At 38.1% G+C, this 25,893-nt stretch overlaps 1 protein-coding gene across 1 annotated transcript in view; it reads left to right on the top strand.

The window, feature by feature from the left end:
• Window positions 1-940: 940 nt before the first annotated feature.
• Window positions 941-25,893, top strand: part of LOC102041885 (sodium channel protein type 1 subunit alpha) — a 90,342-nt gene continuing 65,389 nt past the window's right edge. Inside the window, 1 exon segment of the mRNA XM_031055986.1 lies at window positions 941-1,372. The gene's annotated coding sequence lies outside the window, so the exon portion shown is untranslated.

Here is a 25,893-nt window from a genome sequence, read left to right as displayed (position 1 = left end):
CACATTGATTTTCCCTTTTGAGATCAGAGCTCAAGTCATGTTTAGTCTGGTAAGGACATAACTAATAATAATAGAGTCAGCACCAAACCTGACTTCTGTAAATCCCAGTCAATGTTCTGCATTGAGACTTAAAACTTTTCTTGACCTGTCTTTGATGTTGCCACGGGATTTTGTGTCCAGCTGCATTTACTCTTGATTATGTCTAATCAAGCAGTCTCAAGTATAACCACGAAACATCTTAGTGAAACCTTTACCTTCTTTTGTAAAGAGAAACTTTATCAAAATATTAATTCAAGAATAATTTGTATATGCATTGTATGTATTTAAGACTCTTTAGTTACTATTGAAGCATTAAAATAAATTGTGGAACACAAGTTATATGCAGTAGTTTTAATTTATATAAACTTTTGTAAACAAGGTTATGTAGGTTTTAATGGCTAGTTAAGCCTGAATACTTGTTTCTCCTGTTGTGCCCTGCACAGAAGTGCTGATATGACCCAAACAACAATAAACTATGAAATATACCAAGGCTTCTCTCAAGAAAAAAGAGAAAAAAAGCAGAGAAACACCAGAAATTACTGTAAATATCTTCACAACAGATAATATATCTTACCCATCATTTTCTTGAAAAATCAAACCTCTGTAATAGAAGCAGTTTAACCCCTGTAACACCACATACAACAGGTAAAAAATGGTTACTTTCCAGAAACCAACCTGCATGCAGTAAGATTTCTTGGAGGGAATGGCAATTCCTTTTGGAAATGCATCCCAGAGTTTCTCCTGTAGCGATGCTTCCCTTGTACTCACCGCAGTGAGCCGTGGCCAGGCAGAGGTGTGCGGGAGCAGCGTGTCCCTCGCTGCTCTGCCGCGCTGCTGGGGCTGCAGCTGAGCACTCCTGCAGGCACAGCAGCTCTGTTGCCTGCGAGCAGGTACAGCTGCAGCTGCAGCTCCTGCAGGCACCGTGTGACAGGAGCTCTGCTGCCTGCGAGCAGGTACAGCTGCAGCTCCTGCAGTGCTGCTGTCTGCCTCACACTTGGAACACCCTCGCTCCTTCCGGTCATTCGTTCCAGGGGAGGAATGACAGCAGCATTTCTGAGCTGTTCTTGTGTTTTCTCCCAGAGCAGTCAGGGAAAGCAGACTTCGTGATCTCCATGCTAACTACCAGCCTGCCTGCTGCCAGTTCTCCCTACTTCTGCCAGTGATGACATTCAGCTTGCTCCTCCACACAGGATACAGCACTGCTTCCTCATTATGTAAGGCAGTCTAGGTCAAGTGTAGGAGAGACACTGCTGGCCTGAGCAAGCTGCTGGATTGCTCCCTCAGCTTCATGGGGTCTGGAAGCTGGATCCTCATCTTTGTTACATCTTCTTGGGTGAGTATTTTTTGCATGATTCAAGTGGTTACTGTGCTGGTTTTCTAAGCAGATAGCTGTCAGCCATGCTGTGAAATGCAGAGATCATTTCTTAGGTGAAACCAGCTCTGTCAGCATGATTGAATTAACACAGTAGTTCTTCTAGGCATCTCAGCTTTAAGACACTTTGCAAATAAATAAACCATAAATTGGGTTTGTTAAGAAACATCCTTTCTAGCCGTATTAGTGTTAATTTGACTGGTTAAGCAGTGAATTAAATCCATTTGCTTGAAGATGGTGTGGGAAAGCATTATTGACTATTGCTATTAGCTCTGAGAGCTTTACTGCAGTTCTTGGCTGTTGCATTATTTTAGCCTTGCAAATTACAAATATGCTTCTCCTATTAAACATAACAAAATAAACAAAAATTGTATTTAATTTTCTTATACTCTAGAATTATTTTTTAAAGCAGCAATTAAATGCAGGATCCTATTTGCTATGTACTGCATGAATGTGTGAATAATTATGCTTCTGAGATATGTAAGGTGAATACTGCAGATAAAATTACATTTAGTGGTTGCTCTGCAGAATGCCGGAACAGTACATGTGAGCTAGATTTATATTAGAGGGTAGCTTTTATTCATGCACCATGTAGAATTCAAAGACTTTGTTTTGTATTTCAGCCCTGCTGAAAATCAGTCTGTGACAAAGACTAGAACAGGTTCGTCCTTAATTATACAGACTGGGTATTGTCAGGTGCTGGAGTGTCTGATCATACTGGAATGCAGTAGAAGAGGCCCTGGAAAGTAACAGCATAACACTGATACTGCAGTATCATGTAAGGAATTTCAGCAAGGCTAGCTTGCTTTCTAAGGACAGCTAATAAATCTGAAAACATTCTTAACACATTTGAGAGATTAATTGGAGCACTTGTCTTTATGTGCAGTACCTTGGACAGCAACTTTTTTGTTCTGTGGTAACAGTGAGTCTCCTTCGTGGGACTCAGCAATTTGTTGAAGTTAATACAAATTTAAGATACATTAATGAATTAAAAAATACTGGGGAATGCATAGTAAAAAAAAAACAAAAAAACAAAAAACCAAACCAAAACTAAGAGGAACTTTGGTCAGCATTGTTATCAATGCACTGCATTTAACAGCTTAGTGCTAAGATTTCTTTTAATATCAACTTTAAAATAGTAGTGTTTTATTTCTTAATGAATGTCAAAATAGTAAATTAAGAATGCAAAATTGTTGACAATTTATGATATGGCATTGAAAACATTTTAATGTCTAATAGGTAACTGCTCACTTTAAATGTAAATGCCAAGGTCCCTTAAATCAAAATAAGGTTGGATATTTATATAATTTTATGTATTAATATCAGATTAAAACTCATGTTGATGGGAGAATGGAAGCCTGGAAGCCTTTTAAATGTGTTTTTTCCTCCCCATAAAAAAACTAGTTGTTCTTCACATTGTTCTAGAAATAACTAGTAGACTTTAATTTCAACACTTCCGAAGGGAGGTGGATTGTTTTATCATTTTCTTATTGTCTTTGAAATCCCTCTTTCTCTGGAAAAGAACTGCCAAGCAGTCAATTGTCTTTTCATCATGGTCGTACTTTACCGTTTACTTATTTTTTTTGTGTGTGTGTAATGACAGGCATATAGACTGTGCTGTGACTTATTAGCTATACCAGGCTGCTGCCTTCATTAATTACATTGTGAAAGTTAGGTTCAAGAAAGTGTAGCTCATTTTTGGAATCTTGATAACACCTCTGTTGCAATGCAGCACATTACATTGTATAATATTTTATAGATACCACTTCAGACTTCAAAGTACAGAAGTATGTCTTCAAACAAACTTAAAATAATAGCACAGTATAGGAACTTAGAACAAAATGCTAGGTACCATGAATAATTGTAATGATGTACTTCACATTCTTTGTCTCTTGCTGCATGAAGTGTTCTAAAATAGTTACGCTATTATATATGAGTACACTGTGTTCCATTCCCTTTCAAGTGTGGGTGCTTGAGGTATTTTCTTACAGGCTCAAGGAGTATTAATAACATATCTATTCAATTAGAAGAAGAAAAAAAACTTATTGTCTTTAAATGTATAGTGATCTTCTGGAAGTCTTATTTTTATTTTTTGCATCGTGGTTCATAGCAGGGCACACAGTACTTCTCAGCATAGCAAGCTGCAGACACTACAGCAGGATACAAAGTGTTGGAAGATGGTGTTTCCTGTTTGTATTCATATATCACATATTCTGGTGTATCACTTTGGGTCTGAGAAATTGAATCTGAGCTGTTAAATATGTTTTGAACCCCTGCAATGAAGTATTTTGGTTTTTAGTGGTCAGTACCTCCTCCTGGTATTTTTCTGTGGTTTACTGCAATTGTCCAATCCATGGCTACATAAGTAGCTTGCTTTCAATATACTTTATATTTCCTCAAATCACAGTATGCAGCTGGATTTTCTGATGAATTTTTCTCTTCACTTTTTCTCTGAGCACTAGAATATTCTGTACTGCAAATGAGTTTCTTTGCTCTCTTTATAGTTATGGAAATTACACTAAAACTGACAAGCATGGACACAATACCAAGGTGTGTCAAATAAGTTATTCAGATCCCGGGTTTTATCTCTCCATTTTAGTTGAGTAGTTGAGATACATATTGTGATGACATACATATGCTGAATTAGTGCTAAATTGAAAAGGAAAGACTAAAAATATTAGTGTTTTAGTTTATATCGTGTAACAACTAAATATGACTGTAGTAGTAGAGTTGACAAGCTTCCATGTAAGTTTGGACTCACAAAGGCAGATCTTTCACTGTCTAGAACTGCAAATTTTTATTTGCATCTAGTACACAAAAATATTCCTAATTCCTAGACAAAAATCTATTGCAGTAGAAATGTGCTCTACCTATTCTGAAAATAGCTGTTTAGAAGCTGGCAGATGTGCTTTGTTCCTTGTGCAAAAAGTTACTCTGCTTTTTATTCAGAGGTTTTCCTTGCTCTTCCTTGAAACTGGTTGGATGCAGTCTTCTGTGTTGCTACAGTTTGTCTCATTTTTCAGGTCCTGGGTCTCCATTATGATGTTTTCCTATCCTTAACTGCTTGGATAGCACTTCTGTGACTGCAGTACAATTGGTTCACAAGTTTAGAAAGAGAAAATGTGCCTTGGATCATGATGTTCACCAGCATGTCCACGGAGGATCTTGGTTGGCTAATCCCTTATCTGTTAGATTCATTACTCCATTAGCTGTTTTCCACACCCACTGCAATTCACAGAATTCATTGCAAGAACACTAGAAAGAGATACTGTAAAGAATCAAGGGAGATTTCTTTTAAATGTTTTGGTGAATAAAATGTACCTGATAAACTTTAATTAAGAAGGCACATATATATTTATATATTGCTCTTAACACTTTATTAATTGAACATACCATTCTGAATTGTTGCTTTTGTGGTTTACCTGCCATGGCTGAACATCTGAACTTCTAAGATTAATTTTGAAGGTTTCTCTATGCACACAACTCTGTTTGCAGCAAAAAAATGCTGAAACACAGTTGTTTGTTGCAGCAAAAATGCTGAAGGATAGAGACAAATGAACTCACATTCCCTTTTTCATTCATTTACAATTCATTATAAGGTATTTTCAGAAAGGGAACTGTGCTGCAGAGGGGCACTAGAGAAGGACTTCCAGATGAATCTTTTCATGTGCTGAAGAATAACAGACTCTCCTAATGCCTGGTGATTATTAAGGCTCTTGAGCCAAAATCTTACTGAACTGTTCTTCACCAGTGTCCTTAAATATTTACACAGTGTTCCTGAGGTAGGACTGGTCAAAATGTCTATGAGGACACATGAACCACAGATCCCCATTAAAGCAAAGTGACCAGGTCTGCAGAATGTGAAATCTGCAGGATTGCAAGCTCATGGCTGCATTGGAGGTGTACCTGGCAGCTGTGTCCCTGCTCTGCCTGGGGCTCTCCTCTGTGCCAGCTGGGTGGCTGCTCCAGCCCGTGCCCATTTCCTCCTTGGACACTCAGGGAGGGATTTGTCACCACACTGCACAAAGAACTGTTCAAAGATTCCCAAATGGAATGCAATGAGTAACCTGGTCTTGCTTAGTTTTGAAAATGATTTGACTAGCTGTTAGCAGTTTACTATATGTTTACAGATAGTTAAAAAGGCAAATATTAGATTTTGGGGAGGAGAGGAAAGGGTGACCATGTTTTATTTACTAACTTTCCATCTATCTTAGAATTGGAGCAGCTCTGGCTGAGAAATCTATACCTTTTTCATTTTTTTCAGTTGTGGTGCAATATATAAAACTTTAAAAATACAAGAATTCATGGGATATAGCTCTTTAGCAGTTGGGAAGAAGTTGCTGTTGTGTTGATCAAATCTCTCTCAAACCCCATAACAGAAGACAGTCTGGTTCAAGAAGCCACAAAGAAGCTTGTTAAGATAATCAGAAACCCTATCAATTTTCCTGACAATGTAAGCTGCTGGAGCTGAATTTGAGCACCTAGTTATACTATGAGCAGTGAAATTGTAGCCATAGAAATCTGCTTGGAAAAAACAGCTTTCAGCATTCTGTTTATGATACTTGAAGATTTCTCAAAGTCAGTGGTCATATTAAGCATGCTATGCTGAACCTCTCATGATGCTTAAAGAAGGATGTCTTAGTTCATTTTTTCCTAGTTTAGTGTTTAATTTTGTGTTTATTTCATTTCAAAGCACAATATATGAAAGGAACTTTGACTGTAACATGTCATATGTGACTATCAAAGACTGGAGGGACTTGTTCTAAAACTTCAGGCTGAGGAGCAAGTATATTACCTTTAACCTTGTCATAAATCAGTGTTTATAAACATCAGACAATTCATCATTTCCAGAAACATCCTCCATGAACAGAAAGATTTCTGGGAATGATCAATTTGCATCAGCAGTTGTATCTGTTTAGCATTTAAAAGTTTTAGGCTTCTGAGTCAGGTGTGTTACTAGTGCTACAAAGTCATTTGTCACCTGCAAATGCTCTACATGATCCCAAAGAGCTTGGCAAATATGAGAAAAACACACTAATCTCTCTTTAGAATTGTACCTAAGAAAGAACCGAAAAATTGAACTGCTAATATTAAGATAATGATTGTTCTTTCTACCTGAAGATCATAGACTCAGCTTTTGGGTAAAGGGGACCTGCCTGAGCCAGTGAGCAACCTAGTGCCAGCAGAAAAGCTGTATTAGAAACTGGTGATCATGACAGCAGTGAAAGATGAAAGCATGTGAGGGCTTTGTAAATCAGAGCTCGGATGTATTCAAAAGAGACATGTTGAATGGTTGTGTCCAGTTTGGTCTTGCCATTTCTGTGTCAGCATTTTAGTATTACTATTTGAATCTATTATGGTGAGTTTTAACTAAATATTTAGTGTTACACTCACTTGCTGTGTCCTTTTAATCTCTGCAATATTTGAAGACAACATATTTAAAAACTCTGCAATTAGATTTCATTATTAGAAAAATTGTTCATAACATTCTGTACTGATAAATGCTTGAAAATTAGGTGCTATACTGAGAGAATTCCAAGTGCTTCTTGGGATGAGCACCTCAAGTCACCCCTGGGAGGTGGAAAAATTCTGATTCACATAGCTTGGATTCAAACTTAAATCAAAACATCATGATGTAAAAATATTAGAAAAAACCCATATCAGAATATTGGAATTGACTAAGGCATAAATTTCATTAAAGCCTCTTGGAGACACTGAATCAGAGGTTAACATTAAGTGTATGTTATAGATATGCCTGATTGCATACAGGTATTCATTAGATTTATATTCTTCTGTCTTTAGATGCAGAAATGGCATTGAGCAGTGAAAGAAATGCAATGTTATTTTTAGCCCTCCTTCCATGCACCTCTCACCTTGGCAGTCACTGCCTCCTCCTTTCCTTCCCTCCCAGTCTGTGCCCACCCCAGTCCAGTGTGGCAGGCACTGGGGCTTTCTCAAGTGCTCACTCGTGGCCATCCCCACTTTTATTTCATTGCTCAGTACAGCAAAATGAGAAATACAGAATGCTGTCTGATTTAGCTCCAGCTGAGGCTGATCCAATGCAGATGGGGTTCATTGTGTTAGCAGTTACTGTCACTTAGCAGTGTGAATATTAAAAAGGAGCCTTTTTTTGTCTGGGTTCCAGATTTGGCTGCGCAGCTGCCATCTGAATCCAGGGGATGTAGAGAGCTGACGTGGCAGCCGTACCAGCGGCGTGATCAGCAATGCAGGCTGCAATGGATGGACACGTCACGGGACTCGGGCTCAGGAACCCTTTTTGGTGACTGAACCCATGACTGATGAGGTTGAGTCTCCCCCCTGTCCTCAGTGGGCAGGTGTAAAACGAGACAGAGGACAGGTAGCATTTATCTGTGACATGCCAGAGGCTGACCTGGAAAGGTTTCTGGTGCTTTCGTAAGGGGCTGAGACTAACGCAAACTATTTCCTTCACACATTTCAGAGACAAGTAATTAACTGAAATGAAATTAAAATTACTGAAAACCTTAGCTCATTTAACACTGGATAAAGAAGTCTACTTCTCAGCACTATCCCTGCCCTTTGTCCCTCCCTGAAGGAAAAGGGAGTTGCAGATTTTCCATCTCGTTTAGCTCAGGAAATCTCTAAAAAAGCGATCTTTTACAGCCGGTTCTTTGCTTTTACCGACAGATGGGGCTGTCCTTTCAGGTGATGGCTTAGTATCTTTTTTTTTTTTTCCCTTTTTTTCTATCTTTACCCTCCTTTCTGTCTCTCTTCACCCTCCTCCCTTCCCCCCTCTTTTTTTTTTTTTTCCTCTGCTATTTGCTGATTTGTATTAGGTACCATAGAGAGAGCCTCAGAACAAGAAGCTGAGAACAAAGCAGAGAGGATACTGCAGAGGTTTTTTTTCCCCCCTCCTCGATGAGAATGCAGCAATTTATAACACTTTTTAATCTTTTGGAACTGAGAATCTAAACACATCTATTAGCATTTCAAGCACGTCATCATCACTATCTCCTGGGGGTTTTTTGGGTTTTTTGGAGTTTTTTTTCATAATGCTTTTGAAATTCCAGTTTTATCAGGTAAGCCAGGAGGACAGTAAATCCTAGACCTTAGTGCATTTATGTGAGCAGTCAGCGTGGATCCCTCACCTCAACCTCCCTTCCTTTTATTTTTTTTTAAGTGCTTGCTTTATTGTTACTGTTAAGCATATGATTAAGGAGAAATTTGGGTCTTTTGCTTCAAAAATGTTTTTCAAGCTGCAGTCAGTTCTTTTTGGCATCTCAGCATTTTATTACAAGATGTATTTCAGTGGCCTTATATTTTTGGGCGTTTGCCTTTTTGCTGGAGGGTGATTTTGTTTAAATTATTATTACATATTTTCCCCTAAACTTTTTGGAAGACAAGAAAGGTCATGTTGTTCCTTCTCATGGAAGACATATTAAAGTCTAAAGCAAGCACTGCAGGATTGTACAGTTTTCCTTCCCATAGAGAAGCTCTGTTAAAGGCTGAATGCTTCACACCAATGTTTTCCCACAGGAGGAAAGGCAGCCCTCTCTTTTCTCTCTCTCTCCCTCTGCCCTCAGTCTGTCTGATCAGGTGCACTGCTGGCACCTCTTACTTTGATTTACACGACCAGGACTGGGTCTAATGCTGTAGATATAACTTGGTTCACCATCTGAACCATCTTGCTTTTTCAAACAGCACAAGAAATTTGCCAGGTGGACTTCAAGCTCTGTCAGCATCTTTCCTCAAATGGATTTCTTCTCTGCTGCTTCTCTGAGGTATGTGTTTAAAAGAATCCCACTGTACTAATTACCTGGGATTGGGCTGTTTGTTCAGCCCCACTTTGAGAAAGCTGTTGTTACTCACTCAGCAGTATTTGAAAATGGGTTGGTGTTTTCTGTCCCTACTGAAAAACTCTTCAGCTGTATTTTTTTCAGAAATGCTTATTTTGTGGTTATGGTGTCAGACTCCTGAACTATATTGGCTGATGTTAGTGTTGCATTTTTGAACTTGTTTATTGTGTTTTTTATGCCTGACCAATGTGTTGATGTCAAGTACAAAAGAAAAAAGGCTGTGCTAAAAATTACTCTGAAATCTAATGCGAAACAATAACAGGATTGCTGTCAAGACTGACATCCTGATACTTTATTCTGCTGAGCCTAGTTTGTGTGATCTTGAATATTTGCTGAAATATTTAGACACAGGGAGGCAAGTTAGAAACAAACAGCTTTAAACTGGTTGTCCTCAGTTTGTCAGAAAGTTTTTAATACTTTGAAGGAAGTATCAAGGGGAGTGGGAAAGGGAATTAAGGGCATGGATAAGGCATAGTCCAATCAGAACAATTCTGTAAAATTCTAAGAAAACAACAGCAATTTGCAAACTGTCTGCCAAAAATTAAAAAAAATGTAAAAGTCTATGATGACTTACAGAAAAATTATATAGATAAATGTTTATCAAGAAAATATATGTCCTATCAGCTGTTTGAAACAATAATTTATATAGGGGCAAGGGTAGTTTATTATTGATCACTGAAATCTTTGTTGAAATTATCATATAAAAACATAAACTTGCTTTGAAGTTTCAGAAGTTGTAATCATCAACAGCTGAGAAGATAAAAATCAATTACAGATTCTTTTATTCTTAAAATGAAGATGGCCTTGAGCTAGAAGAGCTCCCCAATATTTATGAATATGCACCCAATGCACTACCCAATGCCAAGCAGTTTAAAGGACAGCTGGCTGTTGTTGACTTCTAAAGATGGCAGTGCTGCTGCTTTCCACATTGCCCTGCATCCCTCCAGCATGTGAATTCTAATTCCAGAGTTTTGTACATTCATGACATAACACACCATATTTAATGGGCAAACCCACATAGCTTAGCATTGAATTTTGTCCTTTAAATTATATTTTACAAATCCTTCTCTATCATTTTTGGCTGCCTGAAATTGAAGAACTGAGATTAACTAAGTGTGAGTGTTCTCCTGCCCTTAGTTGTGAGAAATAATCTGTTAATAATCAGAAGTGGGTACTTTGCAAATTGTTTTGAGAAGAGTCAGAAATCTTGACCTTCTTTTTCTGTGTGAATTTAGAACTGTGGCAGTCCCATGGATTAATGTATTTTCCTTAATTTTATTCATTTTCTGAACTCCAGCCCCAGCTCATCTGTGGGAAAACATATTGTGTCTTCTGGGCTAAATAACATGAAGAGAATTGTGGTTTTCCAGTAACAGAAACATATTCTGCCTTGTTTTTCTTCATTGATAACAGCTTGTGTAGGTGGGAGGCAATGGGATTCCTCAAGAGTCCTGTATTTGACCTGTAGCCTTTCTGTTAGTGCCAAAATGACTGCAGCAGTAGAAAAACCAAATTAAAAATTGAACAATATTTATTCACACCTCCAAACTGAGACAAACAATCTTATGGAGACAGTGTGACATACTAGAGAAGGAATACCATTAGGCTTTTTTTGCATAATACTTTAGAGCACTTAAGAGATCACATTGCTACAGGAGAAAAAAAACCCTAAAGCTGAACTATTCTAAAATGTGGGGAAAAAAGAACATTTGAGTAAATTTGAACCATTAAAATCTACAGCTGATATTTCTGACTGAACATAATATTGTAGGGAGATGGGCAATATCATGCAAATTCTCTAGATTTTTTTTCCCCAAAGTCTAATAATTTTGGTATGTTGCTTCCATTTTTCTAGTTGTAGGCTTATTCTTTGTGGATTTCTATCCATAAAAACACATAGAAGTTGGATGGAAACAACTGAAAATTTGGTATGAGTGAAGAAATTAATCAAATACCAAACATGGACATAAAAATCATCACTCAATCATGCTGGGGTCCAATTTCTGTAAAATATACTGATCTCTTTTTATTCAATATGAGTTATGTTTGTTGAAGGAATCACTGTGATGTTTTACTAAATACATGGGTGTTCTGTGTTTTTAGGATTGCTGCCTTTTACTGATTATTGAGTCATTATTTCTGTCTCCTCCATTTTCACCCGTGTGTGGTGGTTTCAGGTCCCCTTTTGTGCTCTTCTGAAATTGTTTAGCTCTGAAAAAAAATTGATTTTATTTTGCACTTGTTAAGAAAATCTGGGTAGAATCCTTCCCTGCCATATTAAATATCATTTGAAAATCCACAATTCTGATTCATCCACCCTGCTATTTATTGTTGTAATTTATCAGCCCCTGTTCTCTCTCTCTCCTCTCTCTTTCTGCCATGAAATTCTCATTACATTGCATTTTCAGAACCCAAGTTTCCATTGCTTTCTGTTTCAGCAGTATCTAGTGGATCTCTAATCATCCTTCTAGTGCTCTATTTTAAAGTGTTTCCACCCCCTTTTTTAATTAATTTCCTCTTTTTTTTCCACAAGTCTCTGAGAAAAGGACAAAACCCTTATATTTTTAGTCTCAGAAACACCCAGCTCAGTTTGAGCTTCCAAGCTCTCTCCCTTCCAATTCCCTCTATCTTTGTAATTTATATCAGTACCTTGTAAACATGCAGACCAATCTTCATCTTTCTCTTACTCCTTCAAGAGGCTGTCTAATTTATTTCTAGAATTGGCTTTTTAAAATTACTTTGTTACAGAAATTTAAAAAACCTGATAATCATCCTCCTGGTAAAACAAAGCAAAACCAAACAAAACTTCAAATCCTGTCAAGGTCAGAAATAAAAATTTAGGAGTAAATGCATAGGCTTGTGCGACTCAATTATTTAATAACTCTGTCTAATAATGGCATTGGTCAAAGAGGACAAATCAAAGTAGCAACTACAGTACTGTTACCAAATACTGTTTCCTTCAGAGTGAGAGCCTTCATTTTTTTTATTCATAGTGTTTAGCTTCTTTGATTAAAATTTTTGTCAAATTTATCTGTTAAGAGGAAATGGTGCTGGAGGTATTCTGAATGCAGATGATGGGTGCTCCTCTTAGGAATGTCTCAGCAGGGCTCTTTAAGTAGCTTTGCAGGATCCCTGGAGTAAGTCCACTCATGGAAACAGAAGTGAAGGGGCTGGTGGATCACCAGAAGCTGAATGCTGAGGATGATTTGTGCTCTCTGTGTCCAGAGTGGGTGGGACAGGAAGTGAAGATTGAAGAAATGGGCTCACCCAGATGAGATTTGAGAACAAACATTTTAATAAAGCAAATAGTGGAGAGCTGTAATAGAATGTCAGAAGAATCTGTGACATTTGTCCTGAAGGTCTGTAGGAAGAGGTTGGATGAAACATCTGTTGGGAAATAGGTATAGCAACCTTGCCTTGGGCAGTAAGATGAACTAGGTGGCCTCTGATCTCTTTTTTCCAGCCTGGTTTTTCTGTGAGTCTACAAAAATAAGTAGATATCTGAGATGTAACAGGCAGTGTACAATAAATTATATAGGGTCCAAAACAGACCCACTAAACGTTATCTTCACTAGGATTGCATAAAAGCATATAAATATCCCCTGAAAACATTTGTCCTATGGTATAAACACTCTAATGCTTCAAATATATCAAGAATGAGCAGGAAATGTGTCATTAAAAGTTACTTAATTTCTTAGTGTTTCTTTTAGATTACATAGTCTTTACTAGTGAACCATAGCAAGTGTGTGAATCCAAGGGGTAGAAAAAGGGTATTTGCAAATCTGATCAAATTTCCATACTGTCTGAAAAATACTACACATTTAATTAAAAAGATTTTTAATTTGGTAGTTTTTCTTTATAGAAAGAACTAGGACACTTCTGAATCTGATTGAATAAAGTGAGTGTACCAGAGCCATTTCAAAGTTCTATTTTTAATGTTCATATTCAATATTTTTCACAGTTGAGAAACCCATTCTGATACATTTATTTTCTAAAATGAAACCTAAATAATGCCATATATATATATATACACACATACACACACACACACATATATATATATGTATACATATCTATATATATGACCTAAAATGTGCAGTGATGGATTGAGACAGAGAACTGTTCAGAACTCCATACTGGATATATTGACAATGCTTAATTGAAAAAGAAGTTATACAACAATTTAATTTTTTTTTCTTAAACAGGAACTCTGTGATCCAAGTGTAATCTAGAAACCTTGCATCTGAGTATTTTTGCCTTCAGTTCAATTTATTTTCTCTTTACACACACTGGGGAGATAAACCAGAAAGGATGACCCTTTATTATGTTTTCATAACTTCATATTGCCTCAGAACAAAATACTACAAATCAACTACTCTGAATTAATGAAGCATCTTATCTTAAAGAAAAATTTTTATTCCAAGAGAAATTATCTGTGTATTACATCTTACTCATTTTGGCTCAGTCTAAGACCAGGACCAGCTGGCATTGGGATATCCTGTGCCTGCAAGGATCTTTACCAGTCCAGTGGCTGTTGAACCCTGTCAGCAGGGCACTGCTGGGGGGAGCTGACTCTTGAGGTGTGTTCCCAAACTCCTTGGGAAACTACTAGGAGGGAAAGTGCTGATCAAAATGAGTGAAAGTTGCATCAGGATCAGCTCTTTTTAGCAAGACAGGGGATTGTGTCCCGAGATCCAGGAGCATTTCTTACCACTGATTAATCTGTTGGCTTCTAAACTATGGAGAAAAAAAAAAAAAACCACAAAAACCAAAAAACAAACAAACAAAAAAAACCCCACAAAAAACCCCAAAAAAACCCACAACAACAACAACAAAAACTTTTATTCAAACATTTTTTTATTTCAAAATAATTTTTGAAACTCTTTCCTTACAACACCAGTAGCAGTGGTGCTGCCGCTTGGTTTCCCACACAAGCTCCAGTCCAGCCCAGAGAGAAGCATTGTCTCTGTGCTCTGCCAGCAGCAGCATCTGCCGAGAGCGTCGCTGCCTCGGGCTGGCACTGCCAGCAGCTCAGGGGGCACACACGTTAAAAACTGGCAAATGCTAGATGTAGTGCCAGTGCTGAGGAGCCTTACAGCCCATGGGACCCCTGTGCAGCAGCCTGGCGAGTTCTGCTGTGTCTCAGGCAGTGCAGCTGGTGGTGTGCTGTGGGCTGTGCGTGTCCAGCTGCTGCACAGCCTGCCCGTCTGCCACTTGTGGGCACTGACCTCAGACTTGCCCTCTGCCCTCCCCTCAAGCAGGCTTCTCTACATCTGTGAAGTCTAAGTTCAGACTACTACTGAACCAGCACTACATAATATTTCATGGTTCTGCTGGGAGAAACAAAACTCCTTACTGCCCAAGAGTAGAGAATGATAAAATATGAGACGTGCTAGCAAGAGAAAGCAAAGTAGCTGGTACAATACCTGCTCTCTTATGTCTGCATGCCTAATTCCTAGGCAATAACAATGAGTTTTGGGGGAAGAGAAAAAAATAAAGACTGAGGAAATGCAAATTAATCAATCTTTTAAAATGTAGAGAAGTAGTAAACACCAAATTTTATTTTTAAAAGGTATTTCTTTGTTCCAAAGCAATCTGTCTTCAGGACATTAAACTCTAGGTAACTCTCTGATAGTATTTTACTCAAAATTTTCTCTCCCTTTTCCTTTGATTGCCTTGCACCTGATATTTCTCTGCAGGTCTCAGCAGTGACAATTATTTCTCAGGGTTATATGCTTTGCAAAATTCTGAAATGCAGGAAACTGGTCAGTTTTGGGAAGAGGTTTTTTTGCCTCCTGTGATTAAAGTAAGATTGACTGTGCTATTAAGGCTGAAATTTCATATGATATGTCTAAGCTTAAATATTTAAGTTTGTATTTTAGTGCTGAGGCAAAAAATACAATGCCTCTATACAGAGTGACAAGAACTTTATATTGACTTTTGTGTGAATTCTTGATTACTTAGCACTTTGGAAAAGGATGGCTTATGCTTTAGCTGTCTGTTCAGATAAGTTTCAGATAGGAAATATGAGCCATTTTCTCTCTTTCATGTGAGAAAACTTGTGAAGATGGCTAAATAATGGCTGGGGGCAGTGCAACTGTGATGAGCAGTATTCTGAAGTCCATGAAGTAAGCTGTTTCTTTTTAGAGATCTGCAGGTCTGGGCTTCTCTGTGTAATGCTTTTAATTCAAGTGGCTTTACTGAAGCAGTATTTGTGAACTGATTTGGGGGATTATAAAAAGACAGATTTCAGATTTTCTGAGACATTCTTGTGTCATCCCTGTTAAAATTCCATATTGTAGAGTTGTAGGGTGTATTTTGCTTCTGGAAGTTTCAGGAACTTTGTTATTAAAAACCTCCTGCTCTCTGGCTATGCCAGACTCAATTCTGAGTCTATTCCTTCATATTGCTCATCTGAAGTACACACTCTTGAATTTTAACACTTATTAACATCCAGGTTCTTACCTGCAAATTACTCTATTTCAATTTGTGGCCAGTATTGCAGGTTGCCTTGGAATGGTGTATGGGAACCTTTGGGTGTCTGTAGTGGGCAGGAGTTCAGACATGGAATGCAGGATCCCAGCCTGAATGTGCTATTCAAACACAGAGAGGGAGGGAATTGCTGCTCCAGCCATGATACTTGAATGAGAATTGAAAGTACACTGTCTCCCAACCTAAGTGTAAGAAAAAATGCTCAGATGTCACAGAGGGAAAGACCTTTAAGGTGATGAAGTTTGGTAGCTGAGCAGTTGAACCACTGAACAGTTTTGGAAGGTGTCTTGAAAAAGAAGAGGTTAAAAGGAGCTTAGGCAAAATGAGGGATCTTTGCAGATATTTGTATCTCCTACCTATGACTGGAAATCTTCAAAATTTCACTGTTGATGTAAATTGAAAATTTAAACAATGGATTTAACATCTAAAGAATGAAATTTGAGATAATGAAGAAAGGCTGCTAAGGGCCTCTGAGAGTCAATCAGAATTTATACAGCAGAATGATGGAGCCCAAGAAACTAGCTAGAAAATAATTCTGAATAAGGGCAGTGTTTTTTGATTAGGGCAAAGAAACTTTGTTTTTTGTAAGAATGATGGAAAACAGACCTTAGGTCTGTATGGCAGCAGGAGGAGTATAGTGTGATTTATAGTTTGGCTCCAAAGCTTAGACAAAGATGTTTGACACATATGAGAGTCAGATTCATTGTGACTGCTAGTAGCACAGGCTCCACTAACCTCAGCAGCCCTTAGACTTGGTTGCCTTTCATGTGCTGAGCTGCTGTGGTAAGCACTCATAGTCTGGGGTGAATCACTCCAGCTAGAAACTGAAGACACTTCAGGAATGGCAGTGAAGTCTAAAGTAATTATAACTTGGGTCAATTGGACTACATATAGGATAAATAGGATGAGTCTGAAAGAAGTTTGGAGACTAAAATAGCTACAGCTATCAATTTTTCCCACTTTCAGCAGGGTTCATGTGGTTTGGACATCTTTGATGCTATTCTGAAAAGGTAAACTTCACAGGTGTGTAAACCCATTTGCCTGTACCGTGAACATGGCTGTCTGCCGTTCAGGACACAAAATCAAAAGTAACTCAGGAGGGGCTTTGCTAGAAAAGCTCAGATATCTGCAGATTTGGAGGTTTGAAAGCATACGGTCTCCCAAGACCAGAAGAACTGCCTGTAAAAGGCAATACAGGCAGGTTCATGTTGCCTCAAGAGCTGCTTGTGACAGAATACAGTTTTGGCTGCACTCTGTCAAATATAATATGGATGTAGCCTGAGCAAAAGAGGTAGTAAAATGGATTCTGAACATTTCCTATTGCTGCTGATAAATTTATGCGGTCAGGTTTCAAAACAAACATCTTAAGATTTGGTAATGTAATATATTGCACTTTTCCACTGAGGTCCTTTCTTCTTAGGGGACACAGTCAGTAAGGGAATAGACTTTTAAAGGTACCTAATCACAGTCTTATGCTTTGGCCACCTGTTATGTATCACATCATGGTGTTTTCACTGAAAAATTGCCTTTTGCTTTGCACTCTTACTTGGCTTTAACTGTCTTTACAGTGGTAACAAGTCTCATTTTGACCTTAGTAGGGTTTGGAATATTTTAGATACATGCATTGCTTCCCACTTGCTTCAAGCTTCTGTGGTCAATGTGTAATTCACCCAAGAATTCCCTCATCACTGAGCCACAGCAAGCCTAACTTCACCACCACATTACCTGCAAACCCAGCCTTGATGCCATCAAGCCCAAAAACACTCCCAAAGCACTCAGCTTCCAGCAAGGCTGGCTGCCTGGGAAGGCTCCAACAGGCATGGGAGGAGGGAGCTCGCATCTCACTCTCTAGCATCCACCTAAGGACCATGTTAAGTTCATGTCCCCCATGGGTTTGTCAGAAAGACAAGAAGATTTCATGGAGGGAAAAAAGTCTGAGCAAGAAAAGTAAGACAGGAAAGAGGAACAAAAATTTTCATGACATATTCATACTTCCTGATGAAATTTTAAGAGTAATAAATATGGAAAACTACATAAATGGGTGTAACAAACCAACCTGCTGCTTAAAATTGCTAAGTACTGAAAATTATTCTGTATTTATACTTTTCATAGGCTTTTTCCTCAAAGTCAAATTAAATCTGTCTGATGGCATTTCCACCTATGATATTGTCCCCAATTTGTCCTTGACTCACGATGAATGAAACACGAATATTTTTAAGCTTCTCAACTGTGCATGTTTCCCTCAGAGTTAAATGTCCTTGGATTCATTAGAGCCATGACCCCACAAATTGCATTGATCTCTTCTCTGACAGCGTTCACTGTTGACATACTAAAGACCAGTTTTTCATGACTGGGTATTCTTATCTTTATGTATCTTCCATTGTTGTGCTCAAGTGCATTGAGAAATGGTTTTTGAAAAAGGAAGTTTCCTACTTTGGTTTCTCAGTGTAAGTTTATTTATCCAAATGCTTCTGGATTGCACATACACTGACTGCAGAAGCATTGTTCAGCTCTCGGTGTGGTAGGAAATGGTGCCCTGTCTTCAGAGGCATTGATCAGACAAGAAACATGACGTGCTGAGGAATGCCTCTCCTCATTTTTCTCAGTTGGATGTATTGTAAATCAATACCTAGCTCTGGGAGGTTGAGTGGCTGAAGCTTTCTCTCATCTGGTAGGGCTAGAACTAACTTTCATACTGGTCTGCTATTAGTGGAGTAAAGAGTTATGGGAAACTATTACTAATTGATAATTTATCCTTAAACTATTTATGATATTGCCCTGGACACCCGATGCCAAAGTACCAGAAGGCATTGCCACTCACTCTTATAAACTAAAAATTATTAATTAGAAAAAACATTGCAAAACACTTTCATCTCTAATACAACATTAAAAATGACAATTTAGAACAGCATTAAACAGTTTCAATCACATATGCAAGAGTATTTTAAATTAATGAAAGAACAAAAGGTGGGTTTGAATGAGAAAGCTGAAAGTATTTTAATCACTATACACAAATCCTACAAACTGGGAAATCTGGTATTTTTTAATCAGAAAAGCTGAGACTGAAAGAGATATTATTTGCTGATATTGGTTGCTGTGCTCTTCAGTTTACCATGTTGAGTCTCCTATCAGAGTTCTCATCTTATGGATGGAGCCACATGAACAGATTCACATTATACAGGCCCTGTAATCTATCAGTTAGAATTCAAGGTGGAATACAAGATAGAAAACTTTATTAAATACTTCATTGCTTGATTATCTTCATTAATGGAGTTTGTGTACATTTGATGTGCACCAAGTGATATTTATAAAAAACTATAGATCTCAAACCTCTTTTCTTTTATATATTTCTGTACCTATATTTGGGAATAGTTTCTTTGCAAAATAATCACTAAATGTGCACTACAATTCCATGTTTAACCACATAGCTTAATGCTGTATTTGATAAAGTAAATGTTGCTTGCTTTCAGCAGATTATCTGATCTTCAGAAAACTACCAGACAGTGGCTCAGAATTTGAATGACTGGATGTTTTGCTTCAAAATTTGTTATCATTTATGCTCTTTATAAGTATATATCAGTATTTCAGATATTTCTAATGAATGGTTGTCCATTTTTTAATAGATGGTATCTTTTGATATTGTCTTAGTTTTACATCTTGTCTGTTTTCTCAGTAAATTTTATAGCATTGAGTTCACTCTAAACATTTAAAGTTCCTGCACATAATGTATTCTTATTTATTTTAAATAAGCATATTTCTTTAATTGTTTCTCTTGATCAATCATAGGATTTTAAAAATTTCCAAAGTTCCAATAGCACTAGATTTCTTAGTCTATAATTGTACTGCTCTTGGTTTGTGACTGGATTATTTATTATATCTTTACACTTCCATCAAAAATCAACTTAACATCCTGAACATTTATTAGACCATAAAATATTAAATGACGTGAAAATCACCAGTACCTCAAAAGACAAAAAAACCCCTTGAAATATTTGCTTTGAAGTGAAAGTCAGTGTGGTTACAGTCTTCACTCAATGGCTTTCAAACTGCTGCTTCTGCAGAAAGTTTACTAATTCCCAGGTCCTGCCTTTCTTGGCAAATCTGAAGCTTTTTCCAATAATGCATTGCTCAAAGGATGGGGCAGAGGCAGCAGATGTTTCTGCTGCTGCTGGTAGTTAACCATTTAATGACAATAAACATTTTGTTTTTTCTAGGAATTTTCAAGTTTGTTTTTCCCTTTATGCAACTGAAAATGCTGAGTGCCACGTAGGAGCTTTTTAGATCTTAAAACAAGCTAAATATCTAATATTCAACAGAGTAAATGAGCTCTGCAACTATACCACCTCTAGGGAACAAGGTACCAGGGCTTGAGCATTGTCATGTCTCTAGTCCACATCATGTATAGACATGTCTGGACACAAGGCTGGGACATAGTGGGGCTCATGAGTGTCCACTGAATGAAAACTTTCCAAAATTACATTGGGCTATCATTGTTAATTCAAAGTTTGTTAAAAAGCAGTTCAAACTTAATCAGGATATAGGTGAGAGTTATTTGCTTGTTTATTTTTACCAGGTCTATGTTTTGGAAGAAGTTTCTTTACAGCAGTGATGTGACTTTTTTAAATTTTATTTTTATTTTGAGAACTACATGAAAATATATAAAAGAGTTTTTGAAGTGAACTAAAATTGTATCTGTAAGAACAAATATTAATTATGCTACTGTAAAGTGAAATTGCCAATCTGGGAATAAGCCATTTCTCACATATTATCCAGTAATTATTAAGTTCAAAGAAGCTTACTAAGAAACACCAGTATCCTCTTATTGTTGGTAAAAGTGGTTTGTGTGTTCAGAATCACAAAATGCAGAGGGACATGAGGGGAGAACTGCAGAGGAGTTGCCTTAGCAGGATCAGACAATGCCAGTGACCAAGGTGCAGTGCCTTGCCCACATAAATAGAAATGCAAATCTCAGGTGTTTACAGACTTGTGTTACCTGCTGCATGGCATTAGCATGTAGGGTACCAGTTCATTTGGAAAACACTTAATTCACAGGTAGCCCATGTATTTGTTGCATCTCATAAAACCTGAGACAGGCAGAAGGGGTTGAGGCCATAGAACCATGCCAAAGTTGTGCAGGGGCAGTGGAGCTTCCTATGCTGCAGAGCTGCTTTGTGGTTTAAGCATCTCCCATTCCTTGAGCACTCTCTGCTCTCCCAGGCAGTCTGGGAGATGGATCCTCCCTTGGGTGCTGCACTGCAGTACCTGGCAGGTGATGCCCAGTCCTGGCACAGGGGCTGGGGCTGCTACTGCCTCCTCTGTGCACAGGCATGTCCTGGGCCATGCTCTGAGTGCAAAGGGTGTAAAAGCAAGGGGATAAGTTTCAAAAGTTGCTTTCACATGGTGTCTGGACTTCTTTGCTGTATAAAAAGTACAAATTTCTACAATATGGGGGATTTATTACTTCACAGCAGCCCTGTCATTGTGCATGAAAAGCAGGAACTCTTTGTTTCCTTAATTATGATTGAGTTTTTTCCCCCTGTGGTCTTGTGTGTTAAACATGTCCCTGTTGTTCCTGTATCTGCTTCCTTGACCCAGGAAAACCTCAAGGATGAAATCTGTGCTTGCTAAATTTGTTAGAAAGTAAATAATTTTTGTCATTATGTCTTTCAGGCTTCTGGCCTTTCCACTGACCATATGAGATAGCAAGTACCCGAATGCTGTTAATGGGGTCAGGCAACCCACTAATTTGAGTATGGCAATGTCTTTGGGTTTGTTAGCTCTGCAAATTTTGCATCATTCCAGGGTATGGAGCAATCTGTTTTCCATCAACTTTTATTTCTTTCCCAAGCATGGCAATATGCCAAGACCAGAACTTAAAACTTGTCTTAAATTCAATTTTAGCTTAATGCCAAATGAATCAGTAGCATTATGTAATGTGCACTGCATAGCCTGCATGGCTTTGTTTGTTTTTTTTAACTGAAGAAAGAGGTTGTTATGTTTGCTAAGGTAAATATAAACAGACGTTTAAGAAACAGATGTTTAAGAAAATTAAACTTGAGCTAGTAATGTAGATTGCCAGTAAAAGGGGTCAGTGCTCTGATCAAATGAAGGAAAGCAGAAAGATTGCTTCTCTGTACTGCAGTCATTTTCTGCACAAGATATGCTGCAGGAACAGAGTAAGCAGAGAATCCATTCAGCTTGGTAGCAGTCCAGTAGTTCTAAGCTATTAAATGCATTTGCTCGGATGGAGTACTAATGCAGCTGCATTGTGACTTGTCCCATTAAATTATTTTCCTTCTTTCTTTCTATGAAGCAGCATAACTAATTTTGGTTTTTTCAGCTTTCTAAAATAAAAAAAACTTGTTTGCAGCTAATTAGACTAGCAAAGCAGTAAGCTGAAGCAAGCTATTTCTTTTTAATCTAAAGCCAAGCCTAGTACCTAGATTTTGGTTTAGAGATACATTAGTTGAATTTAAAAATATACTGAGAATATAAATTTTAACAATGCATACATATAGATATATATATATATATAACTAATAGAGATGGATAATATACTGTGTCTACATAATATGGTTTTCTGATTTCCTCTAAACAAGACACAAGGAGAGGACTGAAAGTCTAGGTGTTAGTGGCAGAAAAGGTAGCAGCTAACAGCTCACAGGGAGCATCCTGATTTTACCAGCATGGGGGGTTTGCTGGCTAGTTATCTTGTTGGGGAAGGCTGGCTTATTGTACTTTGCTTTATTTTTCAAAACTTATGCTTATCTTTTCTTTCCGAGTTAAAGAAGTTAGTTGTGAGTGAACACTAGAACTAAACCCTCTTTTCCCATAGTTAGTGCTGTATTTTTTCTTCTCAGATAATATACCTCTGGTGATTTTCAAATGAGTTTTCTCAAGTGAATTTACTAGGCATAATAGAGAAATAGCTCTAGGAGCAGGGATCAGCAGCCATGATTGCCTTCCCAAATGAAAACTTATGTTTAAGATGCCAAGTCCATGTTTTCTTTCACACCTTCTTTCTACCCCATTATTCTTGATTTCATTCCTGCACAGTAAGCTAAGCAATGGTACAACAGTGTGGATTTCAGAGACATGAGCTGCATTTCCTATCCCTGTCTGTTCTGCTTTCTGGCTGTTGGGCAGCCCAGACTGAGCACTGAACTGCCCTCCTGAATCACACAGCTATCCCATGGCTGTTTGCAACTGAGGCAAATTAAATAGTCATCCTCTCCCCCCATCACTCCCCTTCAGCAACCATTTCTGTGTGTCAGGTTAAGTAATGGAAATATCCAGCTGCAAAGCATAAACTTCCACTTAAACTGGTATGTACTGTTTGATTGCTTCCAATATTTCAGATTATTTATATAGCTCAGTGCATATCTATGTACCCTATTTTGATGTCTGAAGTATTACTGCACCTACCCTTTATTTAAAATTAATATGCATTAAATAAATGCAGTTATCCATGTCTAAGTAATGTAATGCAAGCAAGCCCTTGTGCCAGATCTGCATTATCCATGCTGAAAGGGAACATCAAGAAGATGGTAAGAAAAGATATGGGAGAATCCTATTATCAGTCTGGTAATATGCAAGTTTCCCTTATAAAGCTGTCCATGAGAATTAAATTGAATTTTATAAGTGAGCTACAGGGAGTCATAAAAAGTTGTATCGTTCCAGTATTTCAATCTGATTTCTGCCCTTCTGCCAAGCATGTTGTTTTGGATATCCTACCTACCTTTGCTGCCTGCAGTAACCCTATAATTGAGACAGACAGTAGAGACACAGGCTTGGTTCTGAGGCTGCACATACAAAACTGGAGTGGCTTCCCACAACTTTCTTCCTCTCCTCCCACAGTTCCACACTGTGAGGAAGGTAAATTATATTTATTCAGTATGCTGAAGACAAGAATCCTGGTGACTCATTGATAAATCAAAAGTAATGAGAAGCTGTGACAATAAATAATGCAAATTATTATAACATAGAGATCTGTGCTCTCTGAGTTTACATGTAGATTCATTACTTTATTTTGAAGCAGTTAAATTTAAATTAAATTTAACAGTGGCTGTTATACCAGAAGACCAAACTTCAAAGCATGTTTCAGTTTCAGATTTAAGTATATGGATAATATAAAGAAATTCACTGGCTGAAGCTTAAGTGTTTGCAGCACTGTATTTCTACATGGATGCTAAGGTCCTCCTGACCAAACACTCCAGAAACTCTTGTTATGAAGGTATGAAGGACATGCAAGCTGACAGTACTAGATGATATCAGATTAGGAAATAATCTTGTTCAAGCTTGTCTCTATTTCTGAGTTATGTATTGTTCAATTGACTTTTTCAAGAACCAGTGTGCAGCTGATTTGAAGTCATTGTTTGACAAGGCATCGTCTTTTCATCTATTTCCAATATGTCCCTTTACTTTGCCTAGAAAAATTATTTAGATGAGATTTGAAGACTGTAAAAATACACAGAGGCTCTCTGGATGTTTGATAGCTGAGTTATTCTCAAGGAATGCCCAGATCTAAAATGACTCTTTGAGCACAGTAGCTCACAGCCAGGAGGGCAGCGATGGTGTGTGTATCACCCAGCTGCTCTGTGTGTGCAGAGCTAATCAGGGTGGTTCTGGCTGCCTCACACTTGGTACATGTGGGCAGATCAGCTGTGCTTTGTGCACTTACACACATGCAGCTGAACAGCTTCTGGCTTACTCTGCTTGTGGTCTGCAGATGGTCCCACCGCTGCACGCTGAGTGTGCTCTGCAGTTATCTGGCTTACAACAATGTATACTGCAAAGTGTATGTGGATATATTTTGCCTGGGAAATATCAGAAGAAACAATGATTCTATTCTCAAATGTTCTGAGTACTTTATTTTCCAAAATTTGAAATGTTTTGCATTGCTCATAAGAAGGTCACTCAGACATGGAAATGTAGAAGGAAAAAATCCTCATTCCTTATAAGAGATTAGGAAAGAACTTGGTAAGAAATTAATATTTTGGATATTCTTATTTTTTTTCCTATGTTGAATTATTAGTGCTATGCTAAAGGAAAAAAAATAAGCCCATTTGGATCATGTAAGCAATCTGCACTTATTCAATTAATATTTAATAAATCACTTGGTGGAAGTCAGAAGGATAGCAGTGGATTAATTGGTCTGGTATCAATTTTTATCCATCCCCATCACATATAAGTGAGAATAAACCAATTCACTATAGTAAAGGAAATACAAACCTAGTAGTTAAGCACTGCCATATGAGCAATGAAAGTGATTTGGGATTATGACTGTAGTAAATTCTGTATGTATTTAGTATTGACTTTTAAATTTATATAAGATTTCTATTTGCAATTCTGAAGATTTATAATCATTGACATGTATGAAGAAGGGGAAAACGTATCTGGGATATCATCCTCTAATCTGTTAAGTAGAGGATAAAAAGTAGGTAATCTTCATAAAGCCTCCTGAAAGATGTTGTTAAGTACAGCCTACTTAGATTTAGTTACATCTAAAGGTGTAGCTAGCTAGCTCCATGTACATTTGACAGACCAGAGAACATTCTAGGATTAATTATAGAAAAATAACGTGGAGTTCCTTTCTATATAAAGAAATACACATATTATTAGAAAAGCCCACAGCATTTGCTGATTTTAAACTCGGTCTATAAACACAGTAGCTGAATCAAATGGTTTTGCAACATAACTAATGGCTGCGAAGCATTTTGTTTCTGTGCACCTGCAGGCAAATCCTGATGTAATCCTCGTCCTGCATGCCAGGTGGGGACATTCAGTGAGCTAAAAGGTGATCCTGACACAGCACCCTGTGGTTTCGGATCTCATCTTTGCTGACTGTTCACTGGCTGCCCGTTCCCTCTCAGCACACGGGATCGCCCTTGCTGCTTCCAGCGCCTCCTCGCGCCGCCCCGGCCCCTTTGGGCTCCGTGTGCCCGCGCTGGGCGCGGAGCGCCGAGTGCCGCTGGCAGCGCTGCCTGGGACCGGGAACGAGGGATTCAGAGGGAAAATGACAAAGGGGAAAGGACCCTCCTGGGTCTCATGAGGAGGAGAGGGAAAGGCAGACATGTCTGAGGAGAGAGGAGAGAGGAGAGGAGAGGAGAGGAGAGGAGAGGAGAGGAGAGGAGAGGAGAGGAGCGTGCGTTGTTC

The sequence above is a fragment of the Geospiza fortis genome, unplaced genomic scaffold (assembly GCF_000277835.1).
Source record: "Geospiza fortis unplaced genomic scaffold, GeoFor_1.0 scaffold112, whole genome shotgun sequence".
In the NCBI taxonomy this organism is placed as follows: domain Eukaryota; kingdom Metazoa; phylum Chordata; class Aves; order Passeriformes; family Thraupidae; genus Geospiza; species Geospiza fortis.
Note: the sequence above shows the minus strand (reverse complement) of the source record. Positions and strands in the feature narration are given on the sequence as shown.